The sequence below is a fragment of the Raphanus sativus genome, chromosome 6 (assembly GCF_000801105.2).
Source record: "Raphanus sativus cultivar WK10039 chromosome 6, ASM80110v3, whole genome shotgun sequence".
NCBI classification, from domain to species: Eukaryota; Viridiplantae; Streptophyta; class Magnoliopsida; order Brassicales; family Brassicaceae; genus Raphanus; species Raphanus sativus.
Window position 1 is genome coordinate 34,241,596 of NC_079516.1, and position 22,127 is coordinate 34,263,722.

The window sequence follows — 22,127 nt, forward strand, 5'->3', positions numbered from 1 at the left end:
AGTTTATGCATCAACCTACAGAAGATCATTGGCAAGCAGCTAAACGGGTTCTTCGATATCTTGCCGGCACGTCTAAACATGGCATCTGGATCCGTCGTGACTCTCCTCCCACACTCCACGCTTACTCTGACGCAGATTAGGCAGGTGATCCAGATGATTACGTCTCTACTAACGCCTACATCGTTTACATGGGTACTACACCTATCTCATGGTCGGCTAAGAAACAAACAGGTGTTGCGAGATCATCCACCGAGGCTGAGTATCGAGCAGTTGCAAACACAGCTTCTGAACTCAGATGGATATGCTCTCTCATGACAGAACTCGCCATTCCATTCACCTCTACACCGGTGATCTACTGCGACAATGTCGGGGCTACGTACTTGTGTGCTAATCCAGTGTTTCACAGTCGAATGAAACATGTTGCTTTGGATTACCATTTTATTCGTGACAATGTTCAATCCGGCGCTCTTCGTGTCTCTCATGTTTCAATGAAGGATCAGCTCGCCGACGCTCTTACCAAACCACTTGCTCGGGCTCGCTTCCAGGAGCTCAGTTCCAAGATTGGCGTTCGTCAACTACCTCCATCTTGCGGGGGCGTGTAGATATAGAAAGTAGATACTGCAAATATATTGGATTAAATGCCTTGAGCATTCTGATGTAATATATATATGTAACATTGTCACAGTAATATAATCATCAAGCCTATTACCTTACAGAAGGAAGAGCTTGTGGAGAAGGGGATGAAAAAAAAAGGATTGGGGTTGTGGGAAAAGTCAGAATGTTGTGGCTGAGCGATTGAGGAACCATGGAGGAGGATGAAGCTGAAAATATGATAGTATACTTTAGATCATGATAAAGTTTGATTATCATGGTCGGCAGTTATTATTTAGGCTATGTGTATGTCATTTCTGAGAACAAAGCTTGATCTTTTAAATATACTAGGGGCGGTGCCCCGCGCAAGCGCGGGGTTATTGACAATGATACATGTGATTCCTACCAATCAATCAGAGGCTGAGCTAGGTTGAGAGAATCCTTCCTTGTATGTAAAGTCAAAGATTTGCATGCAATGTTGGCTTGCAGTAAAAAAAGGTGAAATTACACTTAGTATGAAACATGTATGCCGTGTGGATAGTGATGCCCATTTTGGAAAAAAAAAATATTGATACCCATTTTAGAGGGATTTTGTATTTGGTGTGCTGCGATGGATCAATAAGTGGGGATAGATCAGTTGTGTTTTTTTTTGTTTTAACACAAAGTAGGTGGTTTTAGTTTTCAGTATTTGGTTGTTTGTTGTATGAATTATTAGTGTATACGTATAGTATCTATCTATACTATTATTTATGAAGTGATTTTGCTTACTTGTCATGTTCTCCATAATTTTAGCTAATTTTGTTTATTTGTCATGTTTTATTAAATTTAAACTAAATTATCATTGATTTATTATTTGTTTTTAGCTGAGTCACTAATTTATTAATTTCAAAAATAGCTTTGATGAATCTTGTATAAATAAAAACGAATTTTATTTCTATTAGTCATAAATTTATATGTTATATTAGCTTTTCTTATTTGTCATATTTTTATTAGGTTTTAGACTTTTAGATAGTTTATTGGTTTATTATTAGTTTCTAACTATTCACTATTTTATTAACTTAAATAATACCCTTACTGAATTTATATATAAATAAAAACGAATTTTATTTTAATGATATAAAGTTTATATATAATATGCTATATTAAATAATTGATTACAAAATAATATTATAGAATTTTTAAAAAAATAAAATAAGATAACTCTTATATATATATATATATATATTGTGTGCCTATCTGAAAACAATATTTTTATTATAAAGTTAAAAAAATTAAGATACAAAACAATTTATAATTAAATATTAGTCAACCAAAAAAATATAAATATATTTTCTAAACTATCTCTAAGATATGAGTGTTTTAAAAAAACTTAACACACTAATATTTGACATATATATTTTGATAAAAGATATTTGACATATATAAATATTCTGATGTTTGATTTAATTGGTTAAAAACATAAATAATAATTTATTATGCTGGTTTTAGATTAGTAAGACATAAACTAATAAGTATTTATAAAAAATTTATGCCCGCATATGCGGGCAAAACACCTAGTAACATGTATATAACAAGTTGACAATAAAAGTTTTCTAATACTTAAAAAAAATGTAAAAGGTGGTGGATTTGGGTGATTTTTTGGTTTAGTTGAAGAGGTTTTAATTGATATATTAAAGTGAAGTTTTGATACAAGAAACAAATCAGAAGCGAAAGCCAAGATTATAAAACAAAAATCAGATTGTGGAACCAAGAAAAGTTGTGAGAAAGTTTCGTAGTCACCAGAAACATATCAGAAACATCAGCAACAGTGTTATCAATACGTTATCTTTTACATTTTTTTTTTTTTGAAGAAAGGCTTTCTTATATAAATGCAGAAAAGGGGAAATAAAAGGTTTACAGCTTGAAGCTTATAGTTACAAAAGGGCCCAGCCCAATTAATCTAACCCAAAGAGACCCATATAGTAAGAACCCATTCGACTTCTCTCGACTCTGAATTCGGAGAAAACAAAGCAGTGATGATGATGATCAGAACAACCCGTAGTACGCTGGAAATAATTAAGCTGTAGAGAACCAAAGCTGAAGGAGTGTAGAGGAGAGTATCGGTTGAGCTGATCTTAGTGAGGAGATTTTGTTTCTGATCTGGAGATCAATTTGATTGATCACCGAGTCCTGTGATCGAAAGCTATTACGGTGGAGCCTGGAATTTCTCTCAGTCCAGAGATGGTATATTGAAGCCTGCCAGGACCAGAGAAGGAGCTGCGTAGAGTGGCGCCTAGGAGGGAGGTTCTGCATGTGGCTTAGTGTTAAGTTCCAATCTGAAGTTGCCGCGTAGGAACATCGGGCAGCAGCTTCCTTCCACACAGCGAAGCTGTAAGAGCAGTTAAAGAGCAAATGATCACGCGATTCCATTCCAGAATTGCAGAGAAGACAGTTTGGCGGAGTCTGAAGTCCCCAACTTATCAGGCGATCTCTCGTTGGGCATCGGTTGAGAACAAACAACCAGGTGAGAAAACTCTGCCTAGGGATTCCTCTCTTAATCCATACCGCTGTAAACCAGTCCTTCTTTGGAAGAGACCCCATTAGTTCTTCATACACTAATCTTGTAGAGTAGTTGCCTGATGAATTGTTGCCAACCCGCCATTCATATTCATCCTCTTGATCCTGCAGTTCAAGTGTAGTTAAGTAAGTAGCCAAATTGACCTGATTTTCCGATCTTGCAGGGGGGAAATTCCAAGCGCCGTCCACATATCGAGAAGCCAATGAAGCTTTCCAAGGGATACCGAGGTGCGACGTTTTAGTAGCTGATAAGTAGTTAGCAAGGTCCCCAAAAGGTGTCCAGTTATCAGACCAAAACCGTGTGTTCAAGCCGTTGCCTACTCGGACTGTAATCCACGGGAATATTGTGTTCCTCATCTTCAACAGCTTCCTAGCCATCCAGGACATAGATTGATTCGGCTTCACCGTCCAGAAGTTACTGATGTCATCCTTCAATATCTCCCTTTTAAACCAAGCAACCCATAGAGAGCCATGTCGGAAAAACAAGAGCCAAATGAACTTCATGCAAGAAGCTTTATTCCAACGTTTCAGGTCTCGTATTCCTAGCCCTCCTTCTTCTTTAGTTTTTGTTACTTCAGACCAGGCCACCCTTGCTGAGTGGTGACTTTCCAGGTTACCCTTCCAGAGAAAACACCCGCATAAAGAATTGATTCTAGAGATGCAGGCCTTTGGAAGAATAAAAGCTGCAGACCAGAATGTAGTGATTCCCGCAACAACAGTCTTAATCAACATCAGCCGTCCTGCGAAAGATAGAGTCTTTGCGCTCCAAGAGGTAAACCGCCTTTTCACCTGGTGTATTAGAGGTTCACAATTTTGCAGAGTTAGCTTTTTAGTACAGAGAGGGACCCCTAAATAGCGGATAGGTAGAGTTCCGCTTGGCATCCCTGTAGAAACTTGGATAGCCTCCACCTCTTGAACCGATAGGCCAGAAGAAAAGAAACAAGATTTTTGCATACTAACCGCTAGGCCTGAACGCAACTCAAACTCTTTTAGCACTTGAAGTACTCTCTGTAGAGAAGTTAGTGAACCATCTAGGAAAATCAGTAGATCATCCGCAAAGCAGAGGTGCGTCAGTTTGGTTTTTACACACTGATGATGATAGTTGAAAGAACCGACTGCCGCCTCTTTATTGAGCATTAGGGACAGGAAGTTCATAGCAATAACAAACAAATAGGGAGATAAGGGATCACCCTGGCGCAGCCCCCGTTTACCTTTAAAGTACCCACTGACGCAACCATTATAGCCAACCATGTAAGAGGGGGTACAGATGCAAGTCCAGAGCCAAGTTAGTAGTGGTTGAGGGAGCTCTATTGCTTGTAGGCAGTTGAGGAGGAAGTCCCAGGATAGAGTGTCAAAAGCCTTAGAGATGTCTACTTTGATAGTGATCTTTTTTACTCCTTTGTTCCTGTGATAACCATTTACTAACTCTGCAGCTAGCGTGGTGTTCTCGACAAGCAAACGATCTTTGACGAAGGCAGTTTGATTAGGCACAATAAGGTCTACAAGGATTGGCTTCAAACGCACCACCAGAAGGCGAGATATGACTTTGTATAGCGTGTTGAGCAGAGAGATGGGTCTAAAATCAGTAATCTTCGAAGCTCCAGGAAACTTGGGGACCAAGGCAAGGATAGTTGAATTTGTCGATGCAGGCAGGAAGCAGTTTGTGAAGAAGTGGATAATGGAGGCTGATACTTCTTCTCCCACAATATCCCAAGAAGCTTTATAAAACCCCGAAGTAAGTCCGTCAGGCCCTGGGGTTTTATTAGCATTTAGTTTGAAGAATAGTTTCCTGACATCTTCTGTTGTAGGAACACTTGTCATCTTCTGTGAGAGTGCTGATTGACATCTGAAACTCGTTAATGAACAGAACCATTCCACCGGGGAGTGAAGATAGTTTACTGGTGACGCCCTCTGGCCTAGGATTGATTGGAAATGGTTTACAGCATGGGCACTCATCTCCAGAGGATCAGTAATGACAATACCCGAAATCAGAATGAATGATCGTATCGCATTATAGCTCGCTCTTGTTTGGCAGATCCTGAAGAAGTAAGTAGTGTTTAAGTCTCCCTCTGCCAGCCAATTAATCCTTGACTTCTGTCTGAAGTAGCACTCTTCTATCACTCGAAGGAAAGACCATTTTGCGTGGAGGTCTCTTTCTGTTTGAAACGTTTGCTGAGAAGGGTTTTGCAATGAGTCTACCTGCGCAAGTTGTAACAAACTGTTAGTTTCTAACACTCTTTTCTGAATATTTGAATAATTTTGCTTATTTAGTGCTCTCAAATCTTTTTTAATGCTTTTTAGCTTCCAACACAGGTTTGTGAGATTTGCAGCAGTGCTTCCGGCTTCAGCCCACGCTAGTGATACCACTTGGTGAAAGGTCAGATGTTTAGTGAGGTAGTTTAGGAAACGGAAAGGTTGGGTGCCTGCAGTAGGTAGCTGAAAAGCGAGGTTTGATAAGCAGGGGGAATGGTCGGATGGGAGCGGCGGGAGGAAAGAGGCAAATGCATTAGGGAAGGAGGCAATGAAAAGGCTATTTACAAGTAGACGGTCAAGTTTTTTGGCTATAGGAGAGGATGGGCAAGAGTTGGTCCAGGTATAAAGAGGTCCACTATAACGGAGATCAAAGACACCTAGTTGATGAAGGCAATGTCCAAACTCAGTCATTGGCGAAGTGAAAGAGTCGACAGCCAGATTAGAGTGCTCCCTATGGTGGATAATCTCATTGAAGTCACCAGCTATCATCCAAGGAGAGGAATCCAGAGAGAAGGTAGCACAAATATCAGTAAGCTCCACCCAGAGATCTGTTCTCTCTTGATAGGTGTTTGCTGCATAGATGGCAGTGTAGTAGAAAGGAGGAGCAGTGGGTAGTCTGATTTCACAAGTTACTGACTGTCGAGATTCATGAATATTTATCTTTTACATTTTGAACTTGTTTCTTGGTAAAGATGTTTCTCCACAGATATATTCATATTCAAATGTCAAAAGCTACCGGATATATTAAATCTAAATTGGAAAAAGAAATGAAGAAGGTCAATGTCTATGTCATTTTATAAATATAATCATTATCCACGAAGTAATGTCCATTAAGAATTTGTTCATCCTGTGATCTTCTCAGTGCTTTCACTCATCATTAATTATCCATGAAGCAAGTACATCTCAGTCTTACTACAAACCAAAGGTTCAATTTTCTGCACCCTTATTTACAAAGACAAGACCACAAATCTCTACTCCTTGCATGCCTTTGACCATCGGCCCGAACCTCCGCAGCCAAAGCTTCCTTATTGACCTCAACAGAGCCACGCCTCTATTACTAAACTGCTCCACCGCCGCCAAATCCACTTCTTACCACTCCATCAGACAAGATCGACCAGTCAATACCAGGCTCCTTCAAGACATCATTGGCTTACTATACACACCTAATGGAATATACTCCATGGACGGCGAAAAGATCTCTACGTTACTTTGACGTGCACTGACGATGCTACTGCGTTGAAACCTACCCCCAAGGATTTCGGTGGATCCATTGGTCTCGCTAACAACCACTTACTTATCTGTTCCCTCGCAGCTTGTCTCCATGTACAAGCTTCCTACAAAGATGTCTCTTTGCTTGCCTTCCACGGAAGGTATAAAGTCTTATTACAATGAAGATTTTTGGATCGGCGGTGGTCCTTTTTTCTATCTCCCTTACCTTAAAGATGCGTCTAAGATCTTTGCCTCGACGACTTGATTATAATTTATTGTCTTTCTTGATCCTTTTGATATTTGAATCTGCTCAATATTTTTAGTACCTTTGCAAAGTCTCTTCTCAGAAATCAATGCAACCATATATCTTACAACCTGTACGAAGAAGAACACAAAGTGGCGTCTCAGATCAGTGTCTCCAGGATATTTATCAACGGCATGTCCAAATATAACATCAAACCCGATGTCGAGGGAAGAAAATAAATGTCAATGAAAGCGGAGCTTAAGACCTTATTAAGCTTGTAAGTTTCTCTGAGTTAATAGATATTGCGAGACCCTAATATAGTAATATGTATTTGACATGATTATGATCTAAGAGAAGAAAAACCTTTGCGAAGGGAGAAGACACAGAAGAAGCAATGTATTCTTCAAGCGATGAGTCAAAGAGAGAACATTAAGCATTCTTCACAGCAATCAGATAGTTTGGAGAAGTGGTGGGAGAGACCTATACGATAACTTTCAGTTTATCTTTGCTTTTCTTTTTTTCCTTCAAGACCATGTTCGTTCGCAGAGCCTTGCATATCTCTTTGGTGGATCATGGATCCTACAAAATCACAGCTTTAATTCCAATAAATCAGAAGCGTTTCATTTTAAAGAGGATAAAAAGACATCAAATCTCAATAATTTTAAAAGAAATGTCACTACCAAAAATTTACCTGACAGAGGAGAGAATATCAATAAGATCTTTGCCATAAGTTCAGTTATTTCGAAAGTGAAAGAACAGAGGAAATGGAGAAAACAATAGATGATGAAGGAGTTATAGGTGGAATTCATCGCTGGAAAGTCGTTATGTATAAAGTAAATGTAACCACCGGTCGAAACGGCTCGAGTGGGAGTTATGAAGTATTCGTAATAACACAGCATGTTTGGACTTCCATGGTGAGCAAAAGAGTCACAGTCACAGCACCGGAAGAAGACATTATCGAAGAATCTTGCAACGCTTGATGAAGAAGATTAACAGAGAGTGGTTGTGGGTGTTTATCCCAACTCTCAACCCTCTCCATTTTAGTGATTCGACGTGAAGGCAACGGAGAGGTCACCAGCTTAATGATAATAACATTTATTGGCGAGATTAAGAGAAATACGTTGAACCTAGGAGAGGCTAAGAGATGATAGAAGAATTCATTGTCTTTGCAGTCTAAGATCTGAGGAGAATGTGAAGTTGAAGAGACAAAAGACGATAACATTGAAACCCTAATACTGTATCAATCACAAAACGCAGAGTTCAGTTCATTAACCAAACTCATATGCATAACCGAACGTACCAAATGACTGAACCAAAGAGGAAAACCGAAATCAAACGGGAGAACAAATGTCCTAACCAAACCGAGAAAAATATGGGGCCCACAAATCATTGACTGAACCAAAGAGGAAAACCGAAATCAAACTGGAGAACAAATGTCCTAACCAAACCGAGAAAAATATGGGGCCCACAAATCATTAAAAATATGCTGAGTTGGACACACTGAGAAGAGAGGAAAGTCCCTCATTATATATACTAGATTCTTTCTCCGCGCTACGCGCGGAAAAGTATGTTGATAGTTTATTTCCCGATCATATGTTTCAATGTTTGTATTTGGAATGAGAGTGTTGTATTTCTCAAAGCAATGAGAAAGTCGGTGAATTATTTAAGAGTGCTCAATCCAGTAAAAACAAACCAATTATAATTGAACTTAGCCGAGATTAAAAAGTGGTTTTAATTTAGTAATCAATAATATACCGAATAGATGTGATTTTTAAGAAACCGCACTATCCAGAATATTCCGAATATATGTGGTTTACTCAGTTTTTTATAATGATTATTTAAATATTTTGTTCTTCCAAAACCTGAATCATCTGTATTTGTTAAATAGAACACACTTATTTACATAGTTAGATGTTTACATACATGTGGCCGAAGATACTTTCAAATCTCTAATTTTTTTACCTGATGTCTCATTCGACATAGGGGTATCCGTCATGCAGGTGCCTGGGCCAGGGTACGAACTCTCCCTCCAACATATTTTTAATTTTCGGCTATTTTCCGTTTTTGGCAGATTTAAACTTTGAACTTTGGTTTTACTAAATTTATGATTTTTTAGTGTAACTAGATTCGATCTCCGCGCTACGCGCGGATAAGTGTTGAAATTGTTAAGTTTAAGATCATAAGTTTTGGATTTTGTCTCGGATTGGAGTATTCTATTTCACACAATTATTTGAAATCTGATAGTTATTAAGTGTATGTAACCAATAAAAAAAGAGTAAAAAGGTTACTTATAGTAACGTAAATAATGTAAGAAAGAGTTTAATTATTCTGAAGAATAAAGTCTGTGATGGTCTATAATAAAAGTAGCCTGAAATGGATAAAAAGTAAATTAGTTAAATTTATTTAAGTAGATACGAAACAATGGTTATAAGAGGTTAAAGATACATGCTTGATATAGATGAATAAGAACTATTTGTAAGTCTTCAAGTGAATGCCCTATTGTGTTTTATAAATCTGTTGGAGTTTTCTTTTTTTATGAGAAGATATTTTAAAATTGTTGGGATCGAGGCATTATAATTTAAATTACAATACATGTGTGTGTGGGGGGAGGAGGGGGGAGAGAAGACCTTTGAAGATCTCTTTGTAGACAATGTTTTTTACCTTGAGCTGGTGTGAGTCTTTGTCTTTAATGATCGTTAATCCTGCTTTGCTTGTGACACGTGAAAGAGCGACACAAAGTTGACCATGAGAGAACATAGGTTTAGGCAGATATAAGATAACCTCTTTTAAACTTTAACCTTGGCTTTTGTTGATTATCATTGCATAATACAAGTTGGTATATTTATCGAATTTGATAAATTTGAATTCATCTTCCTTCAACAAAATAAGCAATAAAAGTATATATACTATTATTTAAACTTAACAATTTCAACACTTATCCGGGTTCACATGTTTTGTTTTATAATAAATTCAAAATGTTTTTTTATTCATTTGACAATGACTAATGATAGTAGTTTTGACAATGGCTAATGATAGTAGTGTTTTATTTTGTTTTGTAGTTGTTTAGGTGAAAGAAGAATAGCATAAATAGTTTTTATAGATTAATGTAATAAAGTAGAATAAATAACTGTTAGTTCCGTAAATATAATTGAACTTAAAACATAAGTAAAAAGTCGATGAAAAAATGTTGACTGATGTATAAGATATATTGATTAATAATGTAAATCCCCTGTTGTTTGAATAAGTTGCTCATACTCGAAAATAAATAAAATTAAAAAAAAATGTCAAACAACAACCCGGTTCATCCAAACCGGACAATTTGAAAACAGAAACCGGTTTATCTAATACAACAATATGTATTTTTATATTTTATCTGATATCATATATCATATATATTATATAAATTACACAAAAACTTTATAAACTAATTCAGTCCATTACTGATTGGTAAACATAATTTAGTCAAGTTAATATATATATATATCAATATTAATATTTATTATCATAAACACTTCATTATTAATTAATAAAAATTCATATTTTAAATAATTATTATTTAAAAATATACTTATTCAATATATTATTTGTAAGAGTTCTGTAAAATAAAGTAAAACTTTACAAATATATTATTAAAAATAATTATAATTATATTTACATATTAATACTAACAAAAAAAATCAACATATGTCTTAAGCGGTCGATTGAGTGACTTGTCCTTTATATGTATCATGTATCATGTATCATGTATCATGTCGATATTCAAAAATACATTTTCAAAGAGTATAGTTTAATTATAGTGGTAAGTTTCCTCATAACGACATCCCCGCATTTGTTATTGGTTTTTCTCTATTTTGATATTTAAAAAAATTAAGCTGAACTCCAGATATTATATTCAGACTCTTACACTCTAAACCTAGACTTTATACCCCAAATCATAAATTTAAACAATAAATTTATTTTTATTAGTACTTTTGATAGCAAATAGAAGTGAAAAGTAATGGTGCTATGGAGTAACAACGGCTTACTGTGAGAAATTGTATTGTTACGTATACGTCAATCAAAGCAGAAGGAGTGAGACCAAACTCTGCATATGAGCAAGTATTTCACAGGTCCTTAATCACAACGCTATTGCATGTAAGGGTGGGTCGAAGTTAGAAAGTGGTACATGATTTTCCTTTTTAACTCTACGGCACAATCGCAGTTGCCTAATATTATTGGAATTGCTGTAAAGTTGGTATACTGCCGATATGCAGCATTTCAATGTTTCACTTTGACATGGGTCTTGTTTCTTTGGGAATAACTGTACTGTGTAGAAGCATATACAACTTATCGGGTTAAGTTATAGTTGGCATGTGCAAACAACTTCTTCTCATTCAATTTTACTGAACAATTGGTGACGACGATAACAAAATCGTCATATGCTTAATATATTAGTAATTAATATAGACACCAGAACACAAAATTTGAGTTCTATAACTAAAGGGCTTGCTAAAGCATTATTTAAGTGAACCTTGGGAGTGGTAATTAATTTTGGCTAACCGGCAATCTTGGCATTGTAAAATAAACCTCTCCACCTGATTCTCTATTAAACTTTTGGAACTCATATAAGTTTGCCTTGATAAGTTCTAATACTATTAAAAGGTGCTCCAACAAAACAAAGATTTTAGGGGGATGTATTCAATTTAGCATTTGATGTGATTTGATTTTTAATGGAGTTTCAGATGATTTTAATAAGTTGCAGAGATTTAGGTGATTTTTGTTAAACTACTCTAGAATATCACCTAAAACAATGGGATTTGAGTTTTATTTTTTTTAACTAAGAAACTCCACCCAAACACTCTAAAATCACCTCAAAACTTTAAAATCTCACAACTTAAAATATTTTCAATAACAGTGGATTTCAGAGTACTTTACGAAATGTCAAGTTTAATAACAGTGGATTTTAAATGAGTTTTTAAAATTCATGTTTGAATAACAGTGGATTTGCCATTTTAATACAAATCACCTGAAACTCTCGGTTGAATACACCCCCCTTAAATTAATTGCATTAGAAGCATCAAGACGCAGTCCCAGGTTACACATTCTACACTGAATCTCGTCAACAAAAAATTTCTATACAACAGCTTCTAGAAACATCTTAAGAGATGATCAGAAGTAATAAAGACAATCCACCTCCACTTACCCGAAAGAATAAGTCATACAATCGAAAGAGATGGTATTTGTCAGCGGGATCATTATCAGATCTTGAAGAACTGAGACACCAAGATCTTGAAGAACTGAGACACCAAGATCTTCCGTCTCCATCATGGTTCTTCTACTCTGATTTTGCCGCTAGACTGATCAAGCCTCTCCACGAACATTGCAAATCTCTCTCTTTGATTAGTAGAAACCTGGAAAGAAAAGAATAAATTAAGTTTACTCTCATCTACTTCACTTTTGGTGAATTTAATAACTAAGTAATTTGAGAAGAAGTTCGGTAATATGTTTGTAACCTGACGACACCGTTGGAATCATCACATGCCCATCACTATAGCTTCTTCGAACATTTTTAGCATGAAATATAACACCATCCATTATCAGTTTGAATCCTGATCACCTTGCTAGTACTGAGAAACTCAGTTGGCTGTGATCGATGAGAGAACAATGGGTTTTCAAAACATTTGGCTACAGCTTTGGAATGAGCAACTTCAGCATTATGTATTTCACGCTGTATCCCGTCGTTGTCGTCATCTGTCACTCAGAAAGCATATGTTGTACATGTAACCACAAATCAGAGTGTGGTTTATAAAAAGTCCAGTAAAAACAGGAAAGGGAAAAGAATTCACCTTTCCTTGATAGTGCCATGCATTCTCGATCAACTCATTGATATTCTCCTTATAAGGAGGCTCAGCGTCATCATGCATGGCCTTTGAAGTCCATTTTGGTATCCATGAAACTGCTGTAATAAAATCAACTGATCAGAGCAAAAAAAGGTTATGAAATTTACTTCTGCATCTCAATCATAAAAGTAAAACCCAACATTGAACTAATCAGCTATCAAGCAACAGACTCGAGTCACTTTTCAGGCAAAAGCTAACTTAAAAAGCATAGTCTTAAACTTTACCAACATGCTTCACAGCTTGAGATCATAAGACAAGTTTGAAAGAAAGCTTACGATCAGAAACAAAAACCACAACACTTACTGGTCAAAGAAGAGAGCAGCACGAAAGAGTAAGGGAGAGGGTTAAACAACTACAAAACGCTTCCACAATCCTCATTAAAAATCAAGGACTCGGTAAGAACAGATGCTTCTGCATGATTTCAACAATACATTAAAGCCATTCAAGTAGTAATAAAATTATGTAAGTAAATGGCTTTTTGACCAGAGACTTACACAGACCAAGATTCGCTTTGCATCTAATCCGTTTCCTAATGCTTGAAAAGGAGAAAGCGATGAATTTCATCCTGATCATGTAACTTCTGTTGAAATTCAACTTGTTCTCCCGCTAGTGCAGTTTGGCCAGACACACTCCAGTCTAACCTGATTAAAACAGCGGAAACATCAAGTAAAAAGACAGGAGGACATGGAAACAAAAAAAAAAGAAGAGAAAACACATGAATAAGCTAGTAGTAATACTTATGAACACTTTCGAGGGATGAAGATAAGCATTCAAAAATATAGCATGCCAGATAAAGGGTATTGTTTGAAATACCATGTTTCTTCTCTTCTTAGGCTTGATTTCGTTGATTGTGTTCTCCTGATTCTCGATTACAATATCTGATTAAATGGAAGCTAAAAAGAGAAAATTACTGACTAAAGCTTGTAAATTGTTTTTCCTTCAGAGATTGAAAGTGTGTTGTAAAGAGAGAAGAAATCCGACAATTTACCTTGCATAAGAGAGTTCGGGAAGGAGGAAGTAAGAATCAATTTCTCAGTTAAACTCGCCCTGGTCAGAAACATAGAAACGAAGAAGAGATATATGGTTGCTTCACCCCACAGGTTTTTGGAATCTTCGAGGGAATCTGAAGAGATTAGTGAATTCGTTTGCTAATTTCAACTGAAACGGGATTTACTCTTGTGGGGTTTTATGAATAAAAGTTAAGCTTTTGATTTTCCATCGTGGGTAAGAAAGTGAAAGGTTATAATCCAAACGATTTCTAAAGGACCTCAGACAGACTAAATCTTTATGCAGGTCTAAAGGAGTGAGGAGGGAAGAGATTGGTAAACGGAGGAAACGAAGAAGAGGAAGAGGAAACCAATCAGACAATTGATTTTTCAAAATTAAGGTCTGTTCTTCGCGGAAAGGAGAAAGGGGTCTCAGCCGTGAAATGGGCTTCAGGGGCTTATCGAATTTGGACGATCCGGGCCTGTGATTTCGAAGCCCAAATAACTTAAGTGACGAATCTGACGTGGCGAATCTCTCTTTTTCTATTGGATGATTTAAATTGAGGACATGGACAGGCTAAGAGTTGAAATTATTCTCCTTTTAGTATTGTATTGATAATACAGTGTTTCATTTATGATTTTTTAAACATATAGTTTTATTTTCATGAATCATTAATTTATATACATACTATTCATATAAGTAGAAATAAAACATTGTTTTATTTGTTTTATATTTAAAATGTAATACATCATTGTTTTTTATCACTTCTAAATTTTTTGATAATATTTAATAATATTAAATTTTTAATTAAAATCAATTTTTTTTACTTTATACAGAAAACAAATATGATAAAACAGAAAATCATAAATGAAACTTATACATATGATAATAGATGTGACTAAAACAATGATCATCCAAATAATTCGTACACTGAATCTCTATCTCTTGAATAATCTAGGAATATTTGTTTTGGCTTGAAACATACAATAAAAACAACTCAACGAAACTCCTCTTTTGCTTAAACCAAAAAATAACTAAATAAGTTTTTACCTCTCGTTAGAAACCAGAATCTACTAATGAGTTAAAGCCTCAAACACCACATACTCTTTAGTATATTTCGATAAATATTTTGAACTTGGTCCTGTAACCAGATTATGAACATTGTAAGACCATTATGAATCTTTAGTATATTTGTATCATCTACCCCACGGTAGCAATGTTCAAAATTGTAGGTTCTACGATTTCGTATTCAATTATTGGATTTTTATTTTATAAAGTATTTAACCGTTTTGAAATATTTTAAAGTTGTGATTTGTAACAGTTTTCAGTCATTGTTAAGTGTTTTTTAGTGAAGTTTTTAGTTTAAACTTAGATCAGACTATTTCTTAAATCTTCCAAAATCATTTCTCAAAAAGAAAAAAAATTCTCTTCAGGTTCTAAATTATATAGACTCCCCCCCATGTAGTTCTGTTGATATAAAAAATTGTCATTCGTTTAGTTATACTTGCATATTGTTGAATATTTATTATACGATGGAAGTGTTTATTAGTAAAGTTTCACTTAATGTTTGGTGTTACGATATCACTGTTTATTATTCCTTTCCTCTATTGAGTGATTGATTATCAATGTAGATTACAGTTTTTTTTAAACATGTGAAAATAAGAGAGCTTTGGATCTCTACCGGGAAAATATTATTTTTAGGCTGTTGCAGTTTGTATTTGCAACCCGAAAAAAAAGAGAATCAGAAGATGGCCAAGTGTTTTATCAGTAAAAGTTGACATGGAGAGGCTAGGTGTTCACCACACACATTTGCAAAATATACGCAAAAGACAACACTATTCTCAATGGCACATGTGATTGAGAAAGACACTTTATGTGCATTGTTTTTGTATGTGTTAATTGGATCCTTGGAGCTTCAGACACTTCTGCTGTACAGTCTTCTTTTTTTTTTTTCTTTTTGAACTTTTACAGTCTTCTTTTCATCCGTCTATTTCTCTATTTGATTAGCCATTTCAGTATATGGCTGCACTATGTGCCCATTGATGGCAGAGGTGCAACTCTTGATCGATCTCTTAGATTCTTTTAAATTTAGACATAAAACTTGTATGTATATAGAGGGAAAAAAAAGTACATTGACCTTTGTTTGTAATGATGATTGGTCCACTCACCAGTTCTTTGGTTTGCATAAAAAATGTTTCATCAAATAATTCACATATAAAAACAATAGATAACACGTACATGTATGAGTGTATATGCTTACTTTATGGCCATGAACAAAGGGACGCAGTTTTCAATGTCAAAAAAGATTATAGATTTGTGCAATCAGGGACGAAGATATGAGTTGGGAAGAGGATGTGGATGACCGACATAGCCCCAAACGTCTCTAGTGCGACTGCTCTGACCCAACTCGGAGGAGCCATTTGAACAAACCCTCGTCAACTTCTCCTGCCATGTGTTACCGTCGCAGAGCATCACCTCTCCAAAGCTCACTCCTATGCTAAGCTCACACAAACTGGAAAATCACCAGAATCACACGCATACCTTGCTTATACTCATATAAACATGACACACAAACATCCAACCCGTCTTCAAAACTCTTATAAACTGTGTACCTGAAAAGATACATCAAAAATATCTTAAAATATGATGGAAAGGACTAAATTATTATGAACGCACCAAAGGAGTACCCGACCACCACAAATGCATGCTTAAGTCAAAAATGAAAGCAAAAACATTGATATACTGAGGAAAGGAAATGAGAAAAATAGTTATTGATGAGAGATAACAAAGCCATCGAAGAGTTCCAGTCCCAAAAATTACTTCTGGTGCTCTATATGACCTCAACTGGACAGGAGAATATGTAATCTGTCTCGAAACAGCTGCAACCAATTCACATCTGCTGTAGATTTTGACCAATATGTTCCGAGGCTTCAAATCACAGTTTATAAGTCCAAGGCCATGTAAAAGTGCTTCAAGGCACTGAATAGTAATTGACTGTACAAAACGTGCAAAAGAGATTAGGAATCGGACTAACCTGCAATATTGGCATTGTGTAATAAACGTCACCACCTGATTCTCTGTTGAATTTGTTGAATTCGTATAGAATGTCCTTAAGAAGTTCACATACAATTAGCCAATGCTCCTGCAAAATTGTGCTAGGTTAGACCATTATTTCAAACCAATGCCCAATAAAGATGCCAATCCAGAGATGAGTGTGCAGCTTGCATAGCTTATAAGATCAACAATAAAGCAAAATATTATGAAAGGAATGACACAATTGTAAGCATATTTCTTAGTGGTAATCAAATCTAGAGAAAGCTTTAGTGACTAAAGTAAAAGTAGATGATTTAATGAGTGGGAAACTTAACCATTGCTGGCATAAAATTCCAAAGAAGAATAAAACTGTGCAACAGAGACGTGATAACTTACCCTTCTTTTCCTCTTCGAAATTGGTTCTGAAGATATATCAAACAAACAATAAGAAAACAGCACTCAACTAAAATGTATGAAACTGTGACAGTGTAGAATAATAATTTTAAAACTGTTATCTCAAGCACAAACAATATAGATAGCTCAATTCTATAACCGGAATAGTTTAAAGGCATACCTTGATTAGTCTTCTATCATACGCCTGATGGGCACGTCGGAGCACACTACGGCCTTGCCGTTTGCTTTGGTCAACGATGGAAAGCCGGAGACAGTTTTGGCGAAAGAGTCACCGGCTCGGCCGCTCTGCTTGATGATTACGGCAGAGGAAGCACCGGCTTTGCCAGGCAAGCCGGAGACAGCTTCGGCGGAAGAGTCACCGGTACGGCCGGTCTGTTTGATTGGTACGGCAAGGGAAGCACCATTATTGCCATCTGGTTTTTTGGACATCAGATCTCTGGAATTGCTGCTGGAATTCATCGTTTGAGATAATTTTGAGCAGGAAAAAAAGACGATTAAGAATATGGGGTAAACAAAAAAGGTATAAATACATTTAGATGGAGAAAGGCCAAACGAAACCATAAATGAGATCTTAGAAGGATTGATTGTAGAAGATGGAGTTATGCTTGATTGATCGATGATCGTTTCAAGAAGAAGAAACGTCAAAACTAAGAGGAGATCGAAGAAAGAGGAGACGAAGAAAAAAGAGGAAGAGTCTCAACGTTTGAGACAGATCGAGGCAATATCATTTGGGCTTATGGGCTAAATTGTAATGGGCCAATTTTAAATACTAACAGATCAGTGAAATCCATCAACGTCAACGTCTACGTCAACGTCCATCGCCAATGTTGTTATCTCAGTCATCTTCGCCGGAGATTGCTTTCGGAAACTCTCGGATCAGCGCCTCCTTTCGGTTTCGCCGATTGGCGCCAAAGATCTAAACTTTTGAGGTTTTCTTCTCTCCGCCGTTGTCTACTTCTGGTCTTTGTTTTGTAATTACATTTTTACCCTCGGAAAGTGAAGGTAGTGTTAAGGCTATTTTTGTAAAGTTACAACTCACTTAAAAGCTGAAAGAATTACATTGTGGATCACATTTCATCTTTATAATTTCACTCTAAGACACTTTTTACTACAAGGAAACTTTCTCTTACCTTTTCCTTTTTTTCTAACTAATCTAGTTACTTCTTTTCTAACTAATCTAGTTACGTCATTTAAAACATTCACCTAACTAAATTTGCCATCAACTTGTAAAACATTCACCTAACTAAACTTGCCATCAACTTGTAAAGTGACGAAGATAGATTCAGAGATTATTAAGTCACTGTAAACTTCTAACGCTAACCGTTCTAACTCCGCCGTCGAACATCTTCTTCGTTATCTCCACCTCCGTGGCTCCGCCGTCAACAACGGCAAAACTCTCCGTCGCGAATGTGATAGTCACGATTTTGAATGCAGGTGGCCCTAACCACGGCGAGCTTCTTTGCCTGAGCCGCTACACTCGTCGTCATCATCAACAATCACGGAGAGAAAGCTCAAGCAACAATGGTCAAATCTCCCCTATTTTCTAGTTTGGTCCTCGAGTATTTAGGTTAATTTATTTTGTCCCAAACTCTCTAATGTGCAGATACATCCCTCTAACTGATCCCCAGACTTCAAGTTTAACAGTAACTAGAGCTTCACCCGCACACCCGTGCGGGTTTTAATTTCGATTTTTTAAAAACTGATGTTTGTTTTTAATAATTAATATCATATATTTTAGATGTGTCATTATATAACTGAATGTATATTGGATATTTGAATATTTTAGGTTTTTATACATCATAATCGAATTCGAACCAAAACGGATAATATGATTACTTTTGGTCATTTAATAATTTTTAGGTTACTTTAGTTTAAATAAAAAATACCTGAATCGAATTAGGTAATATAATTATTTTTGGTAAAAATATTTGAAACTTTACATATATTAGTTATTTGGATATTTTTAGGTTCCAATACATCAGAATTGAATTCACTTGGACCAGAAGGATCCAATTCAAAAGTCACCAAAAAAATTTATAATACTCGAACGAAGCCTAATTTCAAAACACAAAAATATAGTACCTGAAAAATGATTCATATTTGAACGGGTATCCAAAAAACCATATTGCTAACTGTATATTTTTATATTTACCTGAATAATTAAAAAGAGTAAAACTACTATTTTAGTGGTATTGAGGCGTTTTAGTTTAAACGTCATGTGTTTTTTCACATATTTATAAATAAATATTGATTTTATATAAATGTTAGTATATATTTTCTAATTTAAATTTATTAAATATTTTTATTATGAAAATTTTAAATACAATATTTTTATAATTTATATTGAGTAATTTTATTTTAGTTTTGAATCGTCAACCATTTCATTAAGATTTTTAAAATATGACATGCCCAATCGCACAAATATACTTTATATATTTTTTCATGGACCAAAATTTAAATGTATGATAAAATGTTATATATACTATTTAAAATTTGGTGCTATATACTTAATTTATATTCTTCAACATTTAACATATTCGATTTTCATTGGGATATTATTTATATGAAATATAAATAAAATCATATATTTACAAATTTATATTCAAGTAGCATTAACTTTGTTTCTAGCTTAGCCGAAGGAAAATCAAATCGAAGACGTTAGGATCTCAATTCTCGATTTTCATCATGCGAAACAGTTTCTTTGGATTGTCATATTATTTGTGAATGGTTGTTTGTTAATGATTGTGTTAAGGAAAATTTATATTTAATTGATTGTATAGAGTATCAAAATATAGTAAATTTATTGGTTACCTAGATTATAGGAAGTAGTAGTTTTAATTTTAATTAAATAAGGAAAATACAATAAATACTTAATATTAGATTTATTAATTAATTCAGTGGCACAGACCTGTAAATATTGTGCAAGTTTAAGGGTTACTCTTAATTTGTACTTCAGTTTTAATATATTAGATTATATGATGCATGTTTGTTATTTTTATTTGGTCACGAATGCTCTTGTTTTGGAGAATTATAGACTCTCAGCCCACATGTACGCTGACGCTTCACACTGTCCATCTGTACACCTTTTGCGCATGGATGCTATTTTGTTGTAATTTTTGTAAGTATGTTTTCACATTAGTTTTAACCAAGCTATTATCTTCTCCATGTACATAACTCTTTCGCTTCCAGCTATCTTCTCAGCTCGGGTTTTAAGTCTTGATTGTTCATGCACCCCACTTTTATTTTTCCAACCGGTCTTCCATGTATGTATACGTCTAATGTACACGTGTACAATGACTTTATGTACACACTCGAGAATACATACAAGTCTGACTTCAAACTTAGAGTTAGTGCAATTACTCCTAAAAATAACACCACAATTATAATCTCCCATCGACCAACACCATCACAGATAACATCCCAAAACAATATATAACAACTAAACAACTGTTCACAAGCAAGTTTCAGGGCCTTCTACTACATGCTCATGCCTTTTATATACAAGTGCACCACTCACTCCTTATTCTCCTTCTCATTTCCACTTCTTAAAACAGTTTTCCCTCTTGATAACTGCAAAAAGAAACATGAATAAAATGTACACAGTCCGTTTGTATCCATGTGTACGAATTTTTAATGTGTACACAAGTACAATATTGTACACAATACAAGCAACATGTATGATGTGCCACTTTGTAAGTATATGAGACAGAGAATTAACAACATTTTTATTGTAAAGAACTAAGATATATCTGAGACAGAGAAGTCCTAAAATCCTCATTCATCTAAAAAAAACAAAGAGCAAATGTCAAACTTTCTCGGGAGAAGAGGGGATGTCTCGGCGGCGAGAGCTCAGGTCGCGGGGACGACAGTGACAAATTGCAGAGCACATACCGAGGTGGACATGGAAGAGCTGCAGCAAAGAAGGAAGAGATGTTGCAAGAGCAGCTTGAATCTGAGTTGCTTGTGTTCAGGTGACGACGCCGCAAAGAGAATCCGACCAGGTGACCTACAAGAGACCACGACGGCGTAGTCACCGCGGCATATATGGTGGAGAAGAAACTGAAGATGGTAGAAGAAGTTTAGTATATTTTATTTCAATTAACTTAACCAGAAATAAATATTACTTTAATTTACCTAACCAGCCTAACTAGAAACAAATATCATTTTACTTAAATGCCCATCCTTTGTTTTGCTTTTCCATGGAGAAATAAGTATTTAACCACTGAAAAGTGTGTTGGTAGCATAATCTGATCTTGAGTGTAATAAAAAGTAGGAAAGTGATCATTTATGTTAAAAACTCTTAAAAGCTTCCGTCTATTTTTTATTTCCCCTTTATTTTCACATAAATGCATGTTCAGCTCGCAACGTTCACTAAGGCCTGTAAGATCAGGGGCGATCGCGAACCATGGCCGATTAAAAGACCGGCCGAGTGTTTGTACAATATAAAAGGTCTAATATGCTCGTCCGAACAGTCTTCTTTACAAGACAATGGATTACTTGATCCTAAAGCTTTTGAATAGCAATATCGAAGAAAGTGATTACAAGAACTCTTTAACATGGCACAAAAATCACTCCATGAATGAATCTCACACGGCGGTACAAAATGATATAGTCAGACGTGAATTCTCATAAGACATATAAAATTGTCGATTATAATTTTGTATATAAAATATTTTTTATAGTTCGTAATACCATAATTGACAAAAAAACCTTGAATAGTTTTCTTTTCACCTAAACTAATAGTATTTATTCAAAAAAAAAAAATGGAACACAAGTTTTGATAAAACTGCAGGTAGATATTATGGAATTTCTAGAAACAAAATGTAACGCTTTAACCGTCCACACTTAATGGTAAAGCTGGACAAAAACATGAATCTGAAAAATCGGGCTAAATTCAATCCAAAAATGTAGTATCGAATCTTAATTGAAACTAGATACTGACCCGTCCTTTTCAAGGGCGA

At 35.4% G+C, this 22,127-nt stretch overlaps 3 long non-coding RNA genes across 6 annotated transcripts; 1 reads left to right on the top strand and 2 right to left on the bottom strand.

The window, feature by feature from the left end:
• The first annotated feature begins 2,538 nt into the window (after positions 1-2,538).
• On the top strand, positions 2,539-6,167 carry LOC108835779 (uncharacterized). Its single transcript, XR_001947012.2, has 6 exons — positions 2,539-3,094; positions 3,312-3,678; positions 3,760-3,919; positions 4,581-4,882; positions 4,956-5,367; positions 5,461-6,167. It is a non-coding gene; the product is annotated as an uncharacterized LOC108835779 (long non-coding RNA).
• Positions 6,168-11,886: 5,719 nt separating this feature from the next.
• Positions 11,887-14,115, bottom strand: LOC108810350 (uncharacterized). 4 transcript variants are annotated; one of them, XR_001943049.2, is made up of 7 exons: positions 13,721-14,115; positions 13,546-13,625; positions 13,227-13,373; positions 13,036-13,143; positions 12,679-12,791; positions 12,346-12,583; positions 11,887-12,243 (listed from the first exon to the last, which is right to left on the bottom strand). It is a non-coding gene; the product is annotated as an uncharacterized LOC108810350 (long non-coding RNA). The 4 variants fall into 4 exon arrangements; XR_008935688.1 differs by having other exon boundaries at positions 11,887-12,583; positions 13,546-13,610; XR_008935687.1 differs by having other exon boundaries at positions 11,887-12,583; positions 12,679-12,788; positions 13,721-14,114.
• A 2,296-nt stretch (positions 14,116-16,411) lies between these two features.
• Positions 16,412-17,819, bottom strand: LOC130496448 (uncharacterized). The gene is made up of 3 exons (XR_008935593.1): positions 17,327-17,819; positions 17,149-17,174; positions 16,412-16,861 (listed from the first exon to the last, which is right to left on the bottom strand). It is a non-coding gene; the product is annotated as an uncharacterized LOC130496448 (long non-coding RNA).
• Between the last annotated feature and the right edge of the window lie 4,308 nt (positions 17,820-22,127).